The sequence below is a fragment of the Pseudophryne corroboree genome, chromosome 9, assembly GCF_028390025.1.
Source record: "Pseudophryne corroboree isolate aPseCor3 chromosome 9, aPseCor3.hap2, whole genome shotgun sequence".
NCBI lineage: Eukaryota > Metazoa > Chordata > Amphibia > Anura > Myobatrachidae > Pseudophryne > Pseudophryne corroboree.
The window spans coordinates 54899954-54920772 of NC_086452.1; the positions used below are offsets into that span (position 1 = coordinate 54899954).

General features: G+C 45.8%; 1 protein-coding gene and 1 pseudogene across 13 annotated transcripts in view; one reads left to right on the plus strand and one right to left on the minus strand.

Moving 5' to 3' along the window:
- Window positions 1-20819, plus strand: part of PTPRF (protein tyrosine phosphatase receptor type F) — a 1358330-nt gene that overhangs the window by 738907 nt on the left and 598604 nt on the right. The gene's annotated exons all lie outside the window — the stretch shown is intronic.
- On the minus strand, window positions 146-347 carry LOC134959269 (U2 spliceosomal RNA; annotated as a pseudogene).

The window sequence follows — 20819 nt, forward strand, 5'->3', positions numbered from 1 at the left end:
GATACTAGACCAGGCCGTTCCTAAACAACGTGAGGGTTCCTTAGGCCCCCACGAAGATAGGAATACTCAGCCCAGTTTTTCTCCACTCCTGGCCAGGGGCCCGCCACACCCCGGCACGATACTCCACAGGATGTTTCTCCATTCCACATCTAGGAACCTCTCACGCTCCTAGTGTAAGAACAGGTACTCCACCCTGTGTTTCTCTACCGCAGATACTACACCAGACCGTTCCCTATACATCGTAGGAGGATCATGACCCCTACGAAGTAGGGATAAGCGGCCCGGTGATTCTCCACTGATAAGAACAGATACTACACTTGATCTTAGCCAAAAGGCCGAGAAGCGAGCAGCGTGGACAGATACCTTATCGGCGGAAATTGATACCCTGGATAAGGATACCATTTTATTGACCCTGGGTCATATTAAAGATGCTGTGTTATGTATGAGAGATGCTCAAAGAGACATTGGCCTACTGGGTTCTAGAGTCAACGCTATGGCAATTTCTGCTAGACGAGTCCTATGGACCCGACAATGGACGGGTGATGCCGACTCAAAGAGGCATATGGAGGTTTTACCTTACAAGGGTGAGGAATTGTTTGGGGAAGGTCTCTCGGACCTAGCTTCCACAGCTACGGCAGGTAAATCAACTTTTTTGCCTTATATTTCCTCGCAGCCTAAGAAAGCGCCACATTATCAGATGCAGTCCTTTCGGTCACATAGAAACAAGAGAGTACGGGGATCGTCCTTTCTTGCCCGAGGTAAGGGCAGGGGGAAAAAGCTGCCAAACACAGCTAGTTCCCAGGAGCAGAAGTCCTCCCAGGCCTCTACAAAATCTACCGCATGACGCTGGGCCTCCGCTGAGGGAGTCCGCCCCAGTGGGGGCACGTCTTCGACTTTTCAGCCACGTCTGGGTTCACTCACAGGTGGATCCCTGGGCAATAGAAATTGTTTCCCAGGGTTACAAGCTGGAATTCGGAGAGGTGCCTCCTCGCCGGTTTTTCAAATCGGCCCTACCAGCTTCTCCCCCAGAAAGGGAGATAGTTTTAAATGCAATTCAAAAATTGTGTCTTCAACAGGTGGTGGTCAAAGTTCCCCTGCTTCAACAAGGGATTACTCAACCCTGTTTGTAGTCCCGAAACCGGACGGTTCGGTCAAACCCATTTTAAATTTAAAATCCTTAAACCTGTACGTGAAAAGGTTCAAGTTCAAGATGGAATCGCTCAGAGCGGTCATCGCCAGCCTAGATGGGGGGGATTTTATGGTATACCTGGACATAAAGGATGCATACCTTCATGTTCCCATATATCCACCTCATCAGGCATACCTGAGATTTGCGGTACAGGATTGTCATTACCAATTTCAGATGTTGCCGTTTGGGCTTTCCACGGCCCCGAGGATTTTCACCAAGGTAATGGCGGAAATTATGGTGCTCCTGCGCAAGCAGTGTGTCACAATTATCCCGTACTTGGACGATCTCCTCATAAAAGCGAGATCACGAGAGCAGTTGTTGAACAGCGTATCACTTTCACTGAAGGTGTTACAACAACACGGCTGGATTCTCAATATCCCGAAGTCACAGTTGGTTCCTACGACTCGTTTGACCTTCTTATGCATGATTCTGGATACGGACCAGAAAAGGGTTTATCTTCCGATAGAAAAGGCCCAGGAACTCTACTCTGGTCAGGGACCTATTGATCTACAAATTCATCAGATGATCACCCTGTCCCCCAGGGCCAGGGTATCTCTCCTGTGGTGGCTGCAGAGTACTCACCTTCTAGAGGGTCGCAGGTTCGGCATTCAGGACTGGATTCTGGTTACCACGGACGCGAGCCTCCGAGGTTGGGGAGCAGTCACACAGGGAAGAAACTTCCAAGGTCTCTGGTCAAGCCAGGAGGCTTGTCTTCACCTCAACGTCCTGGAGCTGAGGGCCATATACAACAGCCTTCGTCAAGCGGAGAATTTGCTTCGCGACCTGCCAGTTCTGATTCAGTCAGACAACATCACCGCAGTGGCTCATGTAAACCGCCAAGGCGGCACAAAGAGCATAGTGGCAATGGCGGAAGCCTCCAGGATTCTTCGCTAGGCCGAAAATCATGTAAGCGCACTGACAGCAGTGTTCATTCCAGGTGTGGACAACTGGGAAGCAGACTTCCTCAGCAGACACGATCTACATCCAGGAGAGTGGGGACTTCATCAGGAAGTCTTCGCACAGATTGCAAGTCAGTGGGGACTGCCGCAGATAGACATGATGGTGTCCCGCCTCAACAAGAAACTACAGAGGTATTGCGCCAGGTCAAGAGACCCTCAGGCGATAGCTGTGGACGCCCTGGTAACACCGTGGGTGTTCCAATCGGTCTATGTGTTTCCTCCTCTTCCTCTCATCCCCAAGGTGTTGAGAATAATAAGAAAAAGAGGAGTACAGACAATTCTCATTGTTCCAGATTGGCCGCGAAGGGCCTGGTATCCTGATCTGCAGGAAATGCTCACAGAAGATCCGTGGCCTCTTCCTCTCAGAGAGGACCTGTTGCAACAGGGGCCCTGTCTGTTCCAAGGCTTACCGCGGCTGCGTTTAACGGCATGGCGGTTGAACGCCGGATCCTAGCGGAAAAAGGCATTCCGGATGAGGTCATTCCTACTCTGATAAAGGCTAGGAAGGACGTGACAGCTAAACATTATAACCGTATATGGCGGAAGTATGTTTCTTGGTGTGAGGCCAGAAATGCTCCTACAGAAGAATTCCATCTGGACCGTTTCCTCCACTTCCTACAAACTCGAGTGAATTTGGGCCTAAAATTAGGCTCCATTAAGGTTCAGATTTCGGCCCTATCCATTTTCTTTCAGAAGGAATTGGCTTCTCTCCCAGAAGTACAGACTTTTGTGAAGGGAGTGCTGCATATTCAGCCTCCTTTTGTACCTCCAGTGGCACCTTGGGACCTTAATGTGGTGTTGCGGTTCCTTAAGTCTCACTGGTTTGAACCACTTAAACGGTGGAATTAAAATATCTCACTTGGAAAGTGGTCATGTTGTTAGCCTTGGCTTCGGCTAGGCGAGTGTCGGAGTTGGCGGCTTTGTCTCACAAAAGCCCCTATCTGGTTTTCCATGTGGATAGAGCGGAATTGCGGACCCGTCCTCAATTCTTGCCCAAGGTGGTTTCATCTTTTCATATGAACCAACCTATTGTGGTGCCTGTGGCTACGCGAGACTTGGAGGATTCCGAGTCCCTTGATGTGGTCAGGGCTTTGAAAATTTACGTGGCCAGAACGGCTCGGGTCAGAAAAACAGACGCACGGTTTGTCCTGTATGCAGCCAACAAGGTTGGCGCTCCTGCTTCGAAGCAGACTATTGCTCGCTGGATCTGTAACACGATTCAGCAGGCTCATTCTACAGCTGGATTGCCGTTACCAAAATCGGTAAAGGCCCATTCCACTAGGAAGGTGGGCTCTTCTTGGGCGGCTGCCCGAGGGGTCTCAGCATTACGGCTGTGCCGAGCTGCTACTTGGTTGGGTTCAAACACCTTTGCAAAGTTCTACAAGTTTGATACCCTGGCTGAGGAGGACCTCCTTTTTGCTCAGTCGGTGCTGCAGATTCATCCGCACTCTCCCGCCCGTTTTGGAGCTTTGGTATAATCCCCATGGTCCTAACGGAGTCCCCAGCATCCTCTAGGACGTAAGAGAAAATAAGATTTTAAACCTACCGGTAAATCTTTTTCTCCTAGTCCGTAGAGGATGCTGGGCGCCCATCCCGGTGCGGACTACATCTGCAAGACTTGTATATAGTTATTGCTTACATAAGGGTTATGTTACAGTTAAGATCAGTCTCGGACTGATGTTGTGTTGTTTCATACTGTTAACTGGTTCGTATATCCCAAGTTATACGGTGTGGATGGTGTGGGCTGGTATGAATCTTGCCCTTAGATTAACAAAAATCCTTTCCTCGTTCTGTCCGTCTCCTCTGGGCACAGTTTCTCTAACTGAGGTCTGGAGGAGGGGCATAGAGGGAGGAAGACAGTGCACATCCATACCTAAAGTTATTTTTTTAGTGCCCATGTCTCCTGCGGAGCCCGTCTATCCCCATGGTCCTTACGGAGTCCCCAGCACCCTCTACGGACTAGGAGAAAAAGATTTACCGGTAGGTTTAAAATCTTATTATTTCCCCATGCGCAATGTAATGGGATATGAATGCGTTATTTCCCCATGCGCAGTGTGACAGGATATGAATGCGTTATTTCCCCATGCTTAGTGTGATGGGATGTGAATGCGTTATTTGCCCATGCGCAGTGTGACAGGATATGAATGTGTTATTTCCTCATGCGCAATGTGACAGGATATGAATGCATTATTTCCCCATGCGCAATGTGACGGGATATGAATGCGTTATTTCCCATGCGCAATGTGACAGGATATGAATGCGTTATTTCCTCATGCGCAATGTGACGGGATATGAATGCGTTATTTCCCCATGCGCAATGTGACGTGAGATATGAATGCGTTATTTCCCAAGCGCAATGTGACAGGATATGATTGCGTTATTTCCTCATGCGCAATGTGACGGGATATGAATGCGTTATTTCCCCATGCGCAATGTGACAGGATATGAATGCGTTATTTCCTCATGCACAATGTGACGGGATATGAATGCGTTATTTCCCCATGCGCAATGTGACGTGAGATATGAATGCGTTATTTCCCAAGCGCAATGTGACAGGATATGATTGCGTTATTTCCTCATGCGCAATGTGACGGGATATGAATGCGTTATTTCCCCATGTGCAATGTGACAGGATATGAATGCGTTATTTCCTCATGCACAATTTGACGGGATATGAATGCGTTATTTCCCCATGTGCAGTGTGACTGGATATGAATGCGTTATTTGCCCATGCGCAGTGTGTCGGGATATGAATGTGTTATTTCCTCATGCGCAGTGTGACGGGATACGAATGCGTTATTTCCCATGCGCAATGTGACAATATATGATTGCGTTATTTCCTCATGCGGAATGTGGCGGGATATGAATGCATTATTTCCCCATGCGCAATGTGACGGGATATGAATGCGTTATTTCCCATGCGAATTGTGACAGGATATGATTGCGTTATTTCCTCGTGCGCATGTGACGGGATATGAATGCGTTATTTCCCATGCGCAATGTGACAGTATATGATTGCGTTATTTACTCATGCGCAATGTGACGGGATATGAATGCGTTATTTCCCATGCGCAATGTGACAGGATATGATTGCGTTATTTCCCCATGCGCAGTGTGACGGGATATGAATGCGTTATTTGCCCATGCATAGTGTGACGGGATATGAATGCGTAATTTGCCCATGCGCAGTGTGACGGGATATGAATGCGTTATTTGCCCATGCGCAGTGTGACAGTATATGAATGCGTTATTTGCCCATGCGCAGTGTGACGGGATATGAATGCGTTATTTGCCCATGCGCAGTGTGACGGGATATGAATGCGTTATTTGCCCATGTGCAGTGTGACGGGATATGAATGCATTATTTCCCCATGAGCCAGTGCTCTGATACCTGCATGTTCTGCGTTTGCATTGTCATTTGTTGATCTCCATATTTATAAGTACTAAAAAAAGGTCAGCTCCCACTGCGCCGAGGTCACAGTGAAAGTGAACACGCTGTGAGTACAATCCTTCGCCAGCCACATCTAATAGCCCAGTCTATCCCTTTCTTCTCTAGCTTTCCCCTGTCCGGCTCTTCATTCTAAGAAAGCCTTTAATGTTTGTGCTGACCACACATGGTAAGCCCGGGAATAAGACGGAGAAGAGGAGCTGCTACTCCCATCTGTATTTGGCTGTTTGAGTTTTCGGATGTTCAGGGCGGCAGCGGTTGGGTGACACTCGGAGAGAACTTTAGAGACATCTGTAATACTCTCTGCATCTACCTTACTCTTTTCCCCACTCCCCACCGTCTGGGGTTTCCTGTACTGTGCTAAAAGCTTCCAGGATCCATTGCTTCCCCTCTCTGGGAGAGATTATGTTGCTGCCCCCTTACTAGCTGGAGATTCTAATCAAATATTTATAGTAAGAGTTAGGAGTTTTAACCTGCATATTATGGTTACAGCAGTGTGAGAGCACCTTCTCTGTGCTCTTAATGTTCTCTACATAATTTATATCTGAGGCTATTGATTGTTATGGGCTGAAAGCCACTCTCTGGAAGTACCCGGAAATCTCTCTGCCGCTCCACTTACTGAAGAAATCCGCGTGACCCCGAGCGGAGGAAACCAGTATAAGTACAGGGGCCCAGAAACACCGTAGGCTGCCCAATTACCCTACCGGCTCCTGTCTCTGTTACTAAAGTGCCATCAAAACTTACAAAGCATTTGCTTTATATAAAGAAGCTATTAATAACACTCACAGATAGATGTATATATACGTCAGATCATACTTGCCTGCTTTGCTGCCCCCTCTTCCAGGATGGAGGCAGCGTTGTAGGTGCATGGGGGCGTGGCCGGCAGCATGATGGGCTGTCCGGGGGCGTGGTCAGAGTGAATGTGGGCTGTCTGGGGGCATGATTACGGGCAAGTGAGCAGTCCGGGGTGTGTGGTATCATGATCGCGTCATCGTGGCTCCGCCCCCCGCTATACAGTGCGGAGAAAATAGGCACTGTATAGCGGGGGCGGAGCTACGATGACGCGATTCAACCCGAATTGCATCATCGGATCCCCTCGGACCACCCACCTGTTCCAGCTGTGGGTGGCCGAGGTGGGGTGCGGAGGGCCTGACGGGGAAAACGGGAGGCTTGCCCACCTTTCCGGGGGGCCGGGAGGGTCACCTGTTTTTCGGGGAGCCTCCTGCCCATTCCGGGAGGGTAGGCAAGTATGCTTCACATTTGTATTCACATTTGTTGCCTTGTTACAAAAGACAAACCAGTTCTCTAGTGGTGATAAGCAAATCTCAGCCCCTATTGCTGGAAATGTCACTTCTGGAATGGCTACATGACTCTAATTTATTGCAGTTCCCACTTCAAGGACTGACTGCCAGGCAGAATCCAGCCATTGCACAGGCAGACTCTTACTCCCGATTGCAGCCTCATCAGTCTAGGTAGGGAAACAGATCAGCGTAGGGAGGCAGTGGAAAAAAAGGATATCTAGAGGGGGGTTTCCACAAACTCCCGCTCTGCTGAACATTTGAGCAAGTGCGGGAGTCTTGAAGAGCGGTTGAGAATCTAATAACACCATGGATATTAATGTAAATATTGGTCTTTTTATACAGTGGATACTGTATGGAATACAGTATTAATATTTTACACAATATAGATGTTCTATAGTCATACTTGCCTACTTTTGAAACAGCATTTCAGGGAGCTGTTAAAGTAACACCTATCAGCGCGGATGTCTACTGCTACATCTGAGAGGCGTGTCATGAAAATGACTTACATCCAAATGTAAATGAGCCCCAAAGTTAGTAAGATCTACTTGTTGAAGAATAGACTCTTATATTTTGCAGGATTTGTTTGTGTATTGTGTTTTACAAGAGGTTCCATATACTGTAAGTGGCCACAAGAAACCTTTAAAATGCATGTAGCCATAGGGATCATTGTGCCTTATAACCAATACAGGGGAAATGGCACTGATGATCCCATTTAAATGTATGTATCTACTGTATGATTTCCTTTTTTTCAGGGAGATTGAGGGACCATTCAGGGAGTGAGGGAGATTGCTACTATTTCAGGGAGTCTCCTGCAGAATGATGGAGGGTAGGCAACTATGCTATAGTATAGGCTGTATCAAACATATTTAAATAATAACTAAATACACAAACATAACAGAACCAGTACTGCACTTTCTAAGCACACATTCTCCCACCTCATGGTAGGGCTCCTGTCTCTTCTTCCTGGTAGCTACTCACTGGTCTAGTGCACTGATTGAGGACTCAGATCCACACATTGGGGGGAATTCAAATGTTTGAAAAGTCGGTTGGGTGTGTTTTTTCCTGTCTATTAGGAAAAAACAGACACCCAACTGACCTTTCAAACAATTGAATATCCCCCATTGTGTCCCGTGAACAGCATGATGTAACAGCAGATATAGTAATCGTATTATATACCATTGCTATTGTTGTCATAATTTGAGCCACTGGCCAAGAGGAGGGGGTTTGCGGCCGATATATTAACTGCATCTTGTTTGAAAATCTTAGTAGAAGAATGGCAAAGATCACTGTAGACCCTCAAATCCATACTTGCATACTCTTCCCAGAATGTATCTCAGATGGCTCTCTCGGATAAAGGTGGGTACACACTGGTAGATATATCTGCCAATCAATTGATCGGCAGATATATCTATGGACGGATCGGGCAGTGTGTTGAGCATACACACTGCCCGATCCGTCGGGGGCTGACGTCATAAACTGGGCGGGCATGTACACACGGCTGCCCAGTTCAGCTGTCAATCACCACCGGCTGCCGCAGCATGTGTTACGGGTGGTCGGTCGACCGCTGTACACACACAGCGACGTGCCATTATATCGGTAGATATATTGGCCGTCGGCTGTGATGCGGGGCCGACGCGATACGTATGTGAACGACTGAGTTCACAGACGTATCGCCCGTACACACTGGCTGACGGACCCGCGATCTATTGGCCGTTCAAGAGTCTCCAATAGGCTGTCTTCCTGCAGCCCATGGAAGTGGGTGGTCCGGGTGGCTGATGACATTATTCGCCCTGGATCCCATCATTGTGACCCTGCCACCTAATGTTGGCAAGTACATATGATCATATACTTTTATAAGACACAAGAAGTAATCTGAATCTCACTTACGGTGCATATTTACCAAGTTGTTTTTGCAAGGGGGTACCTGCAACACCGAATATACCCCAGATTTAAGAAGGAGGGGCTGCAACACATATCTCCGCTGAGCTCCTTCCATTTTTGTTGCCAAAGTCAGATCCCTTCCTGCCATCCTGTCCGTAAGCATGCGCAGCCCAATAACGGAGAATGTGCGGTGGCGTTCACTTTGCTCCCAACCAGTCTTGGGGACAGTATAGCTGGGGGGGGGTGCTCTGCGCTCCCTATAATGTCTACTTGTGTATTTGAGTACCCGAGCAGCCCAGGTTAGAATAGGAAACTCTTTTCTGTTGTTTCCTTGTTTTACAATATCTAGGAGGAGGGACCAACCTTTGGCGCTACTGGTTAATACTCAGAAATGGTGGTTTATTAAAGTATAGATAGAATGCAGTTTTCTGCAAAAAATTTGTTAAATTATTACAAGTTAATAAAAAATTATTAATAATAAGAAAAATACAGTGAGATTCTGTTGTCAAATTGAGGTATATATAGTTATGCACAGTATATATGTAAGTGTAGTAGATAATTAAAGAAGGCAATGGGATGTGTCTAAATATAAACTTGTTTATTATGCTAATAATTCGTTTAAAAATTACAATATTAATTTAAACCTTTTTGCTTGAGCGCGCTCTTTGCGTTATTAACATACAGTGAGAATAAAAATGAAATAAAAATAAGAATAAAATAAATTTGCAATAAACAATTAACACTTTGGGGTATATTTACTAAGATTCGTATTTTTCAGAATCATGTTCAAGTTCAATCACGACTGACATCGACAGTGTAAATCTGCAACTTTTTGAATTGATTACGACTCATTTACTAAGCAGTCGTATTCGTATTTTCCGTATCTTCCGATGTCGATGTCATTCGTGCTTTTTTGCTGCTGAATGCGGCCGCGTTTGCTATTTTGCGGCCGCGTTGTTGCGTTTTTTTTACGACTGCGTCACAAGTCTGTTACGGCAGTGATTTGGAATTTGCGGCCGCGTTTTTACTCCTAAGTTTCGTTTACGTCACGCGGCCGTGATTGGTTGTATTCGTGAAGGAGGAGTGTCTGTGCATGTTACTATAAAAACGCCCCAAACACTCCGCACCTCGTGGGTTTAGCTAGTGGAGAGGAGAGAGGAAGGTGTATTTGGAGTTGGTGAGTTTGGTGGAGTTTTTGGTGGATTTGGAGAGGAGTTTGGTGATTGTTGAGTGCTGTACTGTGTGTGTTAGTAGTCTTGTGATCTTTGTAGTATTGTTTTTTCCCAGTTTGTAAACTTTTTTGTCCTTGTTTTTTTTTTTCAGTCTTTTGTCATTGTTTGTGAGTGAGTGAGCGTGTGTGTTGGCTGTGTGGTGTGTAGTAGGAGTAGTGGAGGAGTGTGTTTTGTGTTTTCATTTTTGTGTGTTTTATGTTGTTTGTCATGTCCGACTCAGAGGTCAGTGTGGTGGCGGAGGTTAGTGAGGTGGAGGCTGGTAGTGAGGTGGAGGCTGGTAGTGAGGTGGAGGGGGGTAGTGAGAGGGAGGAGGTTAGTGAGGAGGAGGAGGAGGGGGTGCCTGTTGCTGGATTTTCCAGTGATAGTGATGGTGTTGTGGCACCGCAGCCACGCACCACTACCAAGACTGGCAGGAATATAAAGTTCAGCTATGCTGAAAACATGGCGTTGGTGCGTGAGCTGATGAAGCACCATCGCCAATTGTTTGGTCAGGATGCTGCCAGGGTGTCCTCCCGCAGGAAGTCTGCCCTGTGGGGGCAAGTCATACTTGCTGTGAATAGTGAGGGTGTGGTGAGGCGGACAGAGGACACGTGCCGCAAGCGTTTCTATGATATTAAGCGGCGTGTCAAGGCCAAGATGGCCAAAGAGTCCAAATCTGCACGGAGAACCGGAGGTGGGCCACCTTTACGTGTAAGCTATCGGGACTGGGAGGAGCCTGTGCGGGCATTGATTCCTGGCGAAGTGGTGTCTGCTACTCATGTCCGGGATTCGGACCGACCCACGCAGGATGGTAAGTTTGTTTTGTAATATTGTTCTTAAAATGTCTGTAAAATTTAGTTAATTTCATTTTTAAAGTTTAAAGGATGATTTTTTTCTCACAAAACAGATTGCATGCCTATGCTCCCTTAAGGTGTGTTTGTGTTTTGAATGTTTTTTTTTCTTTTTTTGTTGCAATTTTTGGCGATAATGCTTGAACATGTGTGTTTGTTTAAAATCCACAAAAGGTTTTTGTTTTTTTAAAAAACAGAAAAGCGGGGAAATTTTTAAAACATTACATTTTAAAAATATTTGCAAGTACTCAATCTCTGCAATATCTGAGACCAAAAACTTATTTTAAATAAATTTATTGTGTGCCACATCAAGTACATTTTGATATTCAACTCAAAATCATGAATGTAGAAGCTCTTAAGCTTAAAAATTTGTTTTAAACAAAACCATATAGATGCTTACAGTACATTAATGGTTTTCAGTGGGTCATTTTTCCAAAAACATGGTAATAATGTTGGGGTCACTTTTTCCACAGTCACACAGACCAGCCGCCCAGACAGGCCTCACACAAGTCAGGATGATGCCGGTATTGCAGGTAAGTCTTCACTGTAGTCACATATTCTGAAAACACATAGAAGTACAAAATATTAAGTTTAAATTTTGCACCTAGGTTCTGCTTCTGGAAGCCGACCTCCTGTAAGGCGCCCATCACAGGGCTTGGGCCACTTACCCAGGAGGCCAACTAAGACACGGCGTCTTGGCTCTGATTCCGCACCTCCATCATCCCCACCCAGGCGAAGACTTTCGGCAGTGTCACCCCAGCCACCACTGGCACTATTGTCGAGTTCGCAGAGTGATGAGGCCAGATCACCTCAGTTATCTGGTGAGTAAAAACATAAATTAAACACATAAGCAATAATATACACAGTACACTTAAGATGTTGTTAGTTGGTTTGGAGTTTACATGTTTTCCTCAACAATCAATGTGATGTAACGTCTTCAATTGCTCAAGGTGCTTTAATAAAATTAGATAAGGTCTTAGTGGATGGTCTAGACAACCTATTTGTATGAAAAGAACAGATTTGAGGATACATTAAGCACACACACGTTCACATTTTTAAAAAAATATGAATAAAATTAAATGTTGGACCGAAAAAAAAAAACCATTAGAGTGTTCACACATCGCCCCTGTCCAGTATGTAGATGGCTTACTTGCTCCGCTCCTCTGGACTATACAGGTAAGTAGTCTATATCGTGGTGAGGGGAGGGAATCTAACAGTGTAATGGTGTGGAGGGAAGTTAGTTAAGTGAGGAATATGCAAATTTGGCAATGTTTGCGCCTGTGTTGGTTTTTTAAAATATAAAAATTATAAATTGTTAACGTTGAGAAAAACAAGTGCTAATAATGCAAAAATGTAGTATTAGGAATGTATTAATGTGTTGCATTAGCCAGGCCAAATTAAAAAAAATTACAACATTGCATGTTGCCTACCCCATACAGAGCACAACTTGATGTCCGCCGAGGACCAGCAGGGACCAGAACAAGAGCCATCCTTCACACTGCAACTTACAGCTGTTGATCCAAGCATGCCAATACAGTTGCAGGATATACCCCAACCATCCATCAGTCCCCAACTGGCACAAGCTCCGCCCCCAAGCCAAATTCCTGGCGATTTTTGGGCCAGTTGGACAAGCCAACAGGCCCAAAGCAATGCCACCCTGACCCAACATACACAACACCTTGCCAGTCTGCCCCATCATCTACCGCGTATTAGTCGCAACTCGGGCAGACTGATAGTACAAGTAGGGAGAATGGCTACCTCAATGGAGCAAATTAGGGCTGAAAACAGCCAAATGAATGCACATTTATCCCGCATTATAGATGAGCAACAGCGACATCAGCAGGCACTCGTTCAGATCATTCAACACAATCAAGTGGTGAATGAGGCCTTATCCAGGATTGTAGCCAGCCACACTGCTACAAACACTCAGCTGATTGCCAGTTTAAATAATTTGAGCAGCAATATTGCTATGATGGGAGCTCAGCAAGTTACCTCCAGCTCGGGGACCACGACCCCTGTTCAAACGCCAGTAACCTCCCCTGTCCGGCGTTCCTCAAGAGCACGTGCCAGTGAGCCAGCACCCAGCACACACAAGCGAAAAAAATAACACCAATCTTTTTGTGCAAATAAATACAAAAATTTGTTAAAAAAACACATTCCTGTGTCCGTCTCCAAAATTTTTTAAGCTGGTCTGTATGTATGTAGTTATGTTTTTCAAGGGTAATGACTGTAAATGTTTTGTTAGCATCAACTAAGCACAATGGACACACCACTATAAACAACAAACAGTAAGTAACAGAACACACAATAGAAAGTAGAGCAAAGTGTTTAGTGAAGGATAATTACAGCATAATAAAACTTACCTGTAAAATATCGCAGGATCACTTCTTGACGTACCTGCCTCCCTACAATTGTACTCACACTGTCACCAGATGTATCTAACTCCTCTGCTTGCTGACTGCTTTCTCCCTCACCATGTGCCAGATGTTGACTTAAACACAGATTATGGAGAAAACAGCAGCAGAACACAATCCGAGTCACCTTTGAGGGACTATACAACAAAAGGCCACCAGATTTATCCAGACACCGAAAACGTGACTTCAGCACCCCAAAACATCTTTCTATCACATTCCGCGTAGCCTTATGTGCATGATTATAACTGTGTTCAGCAGGAGAATCAGGTTGGGACAATGGAGTAAGGAGCCAAGAGTAGCAGCCGTAACCCCCATCACCTGAAAAACATATATAGTCAACATTAGGACATATGTTAGATTATTCTATCACCTCCTCCAAAATCTAGGCTGTGGTTAAAAGACATACACACATAACATTTTCAACATACCCAACAGCCAGCCATCAGGCATTTGTCCCTCCTCAAATTTATCGAAGAGCGATGACTGACTGAGGATGAAGGAGTCATGGCAGGCACCAGGGTAACCTGCAACAACACTCATAATTTTTAAATTTGCATCACAGACCACCTGGACATTAGTTGATTGATCCATATGCCTATTAGTATATATATACTGGCGGCCCTTAGGTGATCTCAGCTGAACGTGTGTGCAATCTATGGCCCCCAGCACATTGGGCATGCCTGCAAGCTCATAGAAAGCTACCCTGACAGCACTCCACTCCGACTCCTCAGTAGGGAAGCAGATTGAGGCTTTAATGTGTGGCTCCAACACATCCAAAACCTGAGTGGACATTAAATAAGCTAAGGTGAGTGTCATGTTAGGTATTCTCTACAATACTGTGGTGTTTCAACTTACACAAGCAACACTTAGCCATAACCGCATATGTATTTTTAGACTCACCTGCATCAAAAATCTTGAAAAGGTGGGCTGTGAGATCCCAATGACGTCGCCTGCCACAGCCTGGAAGCTCCCAGTAGCCATAAAGTGTAACACAGCCAGGAGTTTGTGTAGGCCTGAGACAGAGCGAGAGCGTGCTGTCTCAGGGTCTATGCCCAGTTTGACAAGGTCATACAGGTGGAAAATGTTGTTTCTATTTAGGCGGAACATCTGTATGACCCTATCATCGGACAATGCATTTAAGTTTAAACGCCCTCTAAAAAAACGAGGCTGGCGCAGCCTCCGCGGTACCTGGACAACCTGTTGGCCATGTTCACTTACCTGGTCCTGATTCCTGGAAGCCTCATGGAGCAGTCTAACGTATCCCACAGCCAACAAAAAACCATTGCCACACACTACAGCCGCCATTTCAGAGTGAGAGTAGTTCAGAATGTGCCTGAAACACTTTTATAGGCCCAAAAAAACAGGTGTGAGTAATGGATAATTAAGTTCACATGTAAACGCGGTTTTCAAAGGCTGGCGCGTTTTTTTTTAGGAAAAAAATGCGAATCGTAATTTTTCGCGGCCGCGAAATCATTTTCGCGGCAGCAAATGCAATTACGAATGGTTAGTAAATGACCGAGATTCATATCTAAACAGGCGTAATTTGACCGATGGTGTATTCATTCGTAATTTTGAACTTGGACTAGCAAAAAAATACGAATGACCTCATCACTGCCGTGATTAGTGTTTAGTAAATGACCGAGATGACACTTTGAAGAAAAAACGCCATCTCGGTCAAAATCGGGAGCTTAGTAAATATACCCCTTTGTATGTGATTCTAAAAAGTAATGGAGACCGGTCTCCTGCTCTTTAAGGCAACGGTGATTTGTTATGTATGAGTTCCGGCAGGACAGGCTATGTCCGCAAATGGTCCGTTTTTTACTGAGTTCCTGGTGATCCTTAATTCCAGGGTAGAGTAATAAAAGTACTTCTTTTTCAGGTGAGAAAGTTTTTTGGATCGCTTACGTGCCTTCACCCTGTCCAGGGCTGGGGGATCCGTGTGTGTCCTTCGGTGCTGCAGGTGTTTTTCTCCGTGGACAGGGTGAAGGCACGTAAGCCTTCTTTAATTATCTACTACACTTATACTGTATATATACTGTGCATAACTATATATACCTCAATTTGACAACAGAATTTCACTGTATTTTTCTTATTAATAATTTTTTATTAACTTGTAATAATTTAACATATAAACCACCATTTCTGAGTATTAACCAGTAGCGCCAAAGGTTGGTCCCTCCTCCTAGTCTTGGGGACAGGTCTTACTTAGAAGCTCTGTCCCAGCACCTACAGGCTGGTAGTCTGCCAATTACTGCATTGCTATTAGGGGCAATATTTTCATACCACAAGCGGATTGTGGTCAATATGCCCCCTAATATGACAAAGGGGCAGATTTGGCAATGAACATGAAGATGGCGATAGGGTTATTTTGCCCTTTCTGCTAAAATGCCCCTGTGTAGAAGTGTAACGGTCGGCCTGCGTAGCGCTGCTGGGAGAGGCAGAAAGGCAGTCCCTGCTACATGCACCATTGCTGTGTCTGGAGGTCCAGCAGACTGCATGTAATAGTGTAATCTCTCACTTGGACAATGCTGAGCTTGATGCTAATGTAACCTGAGCTTGTGATTTGATGAAAACCTTTTCTGTATCTCCTTGTAGCGTGTCCTACGTGCGTCTCACAATCCCTAGCTGACACCCTTGTTATCCGGATTCTGCTATAAACAAAAACATATATACTGTACCAGAAAATCAGCGCGTAACTTCACTAAAAGATTACAGCAAATTCACCTACAACCAGGCCCAGCAACAGGGGGCAAACGGTACACCCTTCCCGGGCCCCAAGGTTCAGAAGAACAGCGGCTTCTAAATGTGATTTAAAAACCCTGACTGCACCGCCCGCCGCCGATCTAGAGTGGCCTTATTGCAAACAGGTAAGAAATCCCCACAAGTTATCAAGTGGTCCTACCCTCTCCATTTACCCCCATCATTTGGTCTGGCCAGCGCTGCAGTAATTTCTTAGTTTTTTATTTTTAATAAATTTGCAAAAATCTTAAAAAACTTTTTTCACGTCATTATGGGATTTTGTGTGTAGGATTTTGAGGGAAAATATGAATTTATTTCAGTTTGGAATAAGGCTGTAACATAACAAAATGTGGATAAAGTGAAGCGCTGTGAATACTTTCCGGATGCATTGTATGAGTGACATCATTAAGCATGGTGATGCGCACCGGCCCATCTCTGTTCTGTCCCTACCTGCTGCCACGGCCACCACTACCAGAGCAGCAGGAACACTTACAGCATACTTACCTACTCTCAGGGAAGCTGCGGGAGGCTCCCGTTTTTTTGGGTAGCCCCCCGCACCCCCGGAAGAGTGGGCAGGTCTCCCGCATCCTGCTCGCACCCTAGTGATGCGAGCAGGATGGAGAGAGAACCTGCCGCATTCGCGGGTCCGTCAGGTGGAGAAGGGGTTAAAATGACGCAAATTGCGTCATTTTAGCCCCGCCCCCTTCCCGCGGACCCAAGAATCGCGGCATTTCCCGATGCGGGGGGCAGGGCTTAGTGATGTCACAATCCGCCCCCGCCCCCCGAAGGAGGGGGGTGATTGTAGGAGGTCAAGGGGCGCCTCAAGTGTACCGGGCCCTAAGATTTCTGTTTCCGGCCCTGCCTACAATCCCCATCATCTGTACCCTTCCACTGATGGGAGCTGTAGTCCATTAATGGTCCAGCCAGAGTATGAGGGAGTTGCAGGTTCTTCTGTATCTGTTACCGGCCTCTTATCAGCATAAGAAGTCTTCCGCATTGCTGCCAATTGTAAATTTAAATTGAAAAGTGTTTTCCTTCCGAGTAACTCGAAACCAAGTTCCAGAGCGCGTTAGCCATGGTATTTGTGTATGTGATTTCACGAGCTGTCGCCTCCTCTGCTCTCCCCAGTCCGCCGAGCGATGTTTTTCCTGTACACGGCTTGTTTCTCCTGGAGACAGCTCCCAACCTGTTTACCTTCTGTGTGTTTTGTTGCTGAAACCGAACCTGTCAACTGTGTTTGCTCCTTTGGAGCACTAACCTGCCGTAACCTGCGTTCTTGCTATTGTTCCACTGTGAAGAACTGGAATACTGTACACACCTGCTGACAGCTGACGTCAGGGCATTCGGTAGCTCTGGGGAGTTTCTATATGGGGCTGTCAGGTATTTGTGTTTTTCTTTTTTTCCGCTGATGTCATGTCTGTAGAAGTGATGTCCTGGCATCCAATGTCTTCTCGTAATTGCAGGTGTGAGATTACTAGTGCTTAGGAATGAGGTAGCACTTCTCGTTAAGGGGGAGAGCGTGCCAACAACTAATTCCTCTCTGGCATGTATAATCGCAGCCTGTATATTAACATATTAACAGCGGATAAAGAGATCTCGAAAGGGTTGGATTACAAATCGTTCAGAATATTCATTACGGGGAAAGAAAAAATCGGTTTCACTCTTTTTTTTTTTTTTTTTGTTTCCTTAGAAATATTTCACACTTTTTTGGAAAAAACTTTTGGTGATTTTATGCCTGGTATTACTGCACTAATTTCTAAGCTACCAAACATATATTTCCAACCCATTCAGCCATGCTTCTGAAAGATTTGGCTGGCGCTGGTGTAAAATAATGAAAAGCACCAGTTATGGAATATGGGGACTAATTCAGAGTTGATCGCAGCAGCAAATTTGTTAGCAGTTGGGCAAAACCATGTGCACTGCAGGTGGGGCAGATGTAACATGTGCAGAGAGAGTTAGATTTGGGTGGGGTGTGTTCAAACTGAAATCTAAATTGCAATGTAAAAATAAAGCAGCCAGTATTTACCCTGCACAGAAACCATATAACCTAACTCTTTGCAAATGTTACATCTGCCCCCCCCCCCCCCCCCCTGCAGTGCACATGGTTTTGTCCAACTGCTAACAAATTTGCTGCTGCTCTCATGTTCCATTGTTCTCATGCCAGGTTCCACTGATGGATAGTATTGTATACTGTACGTATGATACGTAGGGCCTCATTCACAGTGTACGCCTCTAGAGATATAACCGCATCTGCGTCTGTAGCATGTGTGCGGACCTGCTCCAGCACTATTCTAGGTGCAGAAGCTAGCCCTCCTAACAGGCATTTGTCACTCGTGCTTATCTCCCAATTTTGGTGGGACAGTCCCGCTTTTTGGACACTGTCCTGCCGTCCAGCCCACGGGCCGCAGTTGTTTGCAGTACGGGGAAGGATAGGTAGCCTCTCGCGGCATCTGTTCATGGGACAGAGGGACTGGGGGCATAGCAAACAGCTCACAGATCGCACGGGATGGACCACAGCTCGCTGGCGCTGCATTTCCCACAAGACTTTGGACCTAACTGAGGCCACGCCTCCTGATTTTGGATGCATGCCTTTGACGCGTACGTGGGTCCCGCTGGGTACCCAAACATTGGGCCTGAATAAGACGTGGTTGGGGGTGCTATCACTTCCTTGGAAGCAGCAGTGATAGCGCTGTATGGTGATGCAGCAGGAGGCGTCTATTACAAGTAGTGATGTGTCCTAGGCACCACAAATGTGGCTTATGGCGGTGTTCGGCCATGTCAGGAAGTAAGTATTTCTTTAACACAGTAGACACCGAGTGATTGACAGCTATGAATACTTTACAGAAGTACATTGGATTGGTGGATCCATACACCGGGGCGGGGTATTGATGTTTACAGTAACGGGAATTGCTTGCCACGCCTTCCTAAAAATGTGGGATGAGCTTCAGCTGTCTGTAGTGGAGTGCGGACGGGTAACACTGAACAGTGTGTTTACCTTCACAGTTCAGATCTGGAAATGTAAACTTGGCGATTTTATCCTCCTTTAGGGTCTATTCATGAAGCAGTGAAAAGTGTGGAGAAGTGAGCAAGTGGAGAAGTTGCCCATGGCAACCAATCAGCTGCTCTGTATAAGTTTATAGTATGCAAATTATAAATGTTACGTCAATGCTGATTGGTTGCCATGGGCAACTTCTCCCCTGGCTCACTTCTCCACACTTTTCAAAGCTTCATGAATAGACCCTTTTATGTTATGTTTATAGGTGATATATTTTGTTTTCAACATACCCCGTAGAATAAAAGCATGCGTTTCTTGGCACTGATGGCATGCCTCATTCCACTGCCAGTGATATGTGGGGTCTAAAAGTTTCTTTAATGTCCATCTGGTATGATCAGTGTCCATCTAAGTGACTGTGGCAAAGTGTTCCTGTACCCGCCAGCCCCCCCCTGGTGCATTCAGCCTTGGATTTGTGTTAATAAGCCGTTATCTTTAGTGTACTTATGTGTTGTGCGCACTGCATCTCTTCTCACCTGTTTCTGTGATCAGACAGCCATAAAAGAGTAATTAGCAGATGAGGTTTCCAATTTGCAGCAGCTAAATGAGAATGCATCTTGAACGGAAATACTTTTATTTATGTTGCTTCCGTGTTATATTTTGTGCAGTGATGCAGGAAGAAAGAGGTTTGCGACCTGGATGAGAAAGTGTAAGTGCCTGATCCCCGCTTTTACTTGCGGTACATGTACGGGAGGAAATAAATGGGTCTCGGAGTATGTCAGACCATAAGAAACTTCTAGTTGTGAGTTATGGGCAGCAGAACATGCTGTACTACTCTAGTCATTAAATTAAATTTGCTATATGCGTGATAAAGACAGGGACGCAGGCGCTTCTGTCCTACTCGCTGATCTGTCGAGTGTCCACTGAAAATGTAGGAGTTCATTCTGGGTGAATTCCGTTTTTTAATTAGTTTTGGTAGTAGAAAATTTATTGGATTCTTACAGTTTTTTTTTTTTTTTTTTAACATTTCAAATTGACTTAAAGACCCGTATTCCACACTGAGCAGATTGGTGTGAGACTAAACCCGAGGCACAACTGCTGGTTCTACTATGTGGTGATTTCATAAGCCGTCCGATCCCGGCGCCGCATTTTAATGTATAATATCCTCATCCTGCTCGCTTCACTAGGTAGAGGGTGGAATGCAGGAGATATGGCCACTCTTCTGCAGGTGCAGGGACTGCCCGAAATACTGGGAGTCTCCCATGACTTGCCGGAGAGTAGGTTGTAGGAGTGGAGCCCTATTAAATGGAGCTGCAAGGGCCCTGATATTTGCAATATGCAGGAGAGTAATTAAAGTGAATGAAATGGCTCAAAATGGGGCAGTCCCTCTTATAGTGTTCACGCTAGGCTGTTTCAGCAGGGTGCCGCACCCTGCCCGTTTTTTTTTTTAAGGGCAAAATCCACCCTGCCCTTTCTGCGGCGCCCTGCTAAAACAGCCGTCCGCTTTCTGCCCCCCCCAGCGTGTAAAGATGCCTCACGCTATAGGGGAGAGAGCTTGGGGGAAGCCCAGCACCTCCATAGGTGCTGGATAAGCCCCCAACAGTGACACCGCCCACGCCCCCTGTAGTAACATCTGTGGGCCGCATCGCCCACTTCAATGATGTTACATGTCCATGCCCCTATTTTGCATGACTGCACCCCCTACATATATACCCTCGCAGTCCGGCGCCCTGCCCTCTAGAATTTCTAGAGTGAACACTACTCTTAAGATAGATATATATATATATATATTTAAAAAGGTCTCTTAAAGCTCCCCAAAGACCTACTCAATATA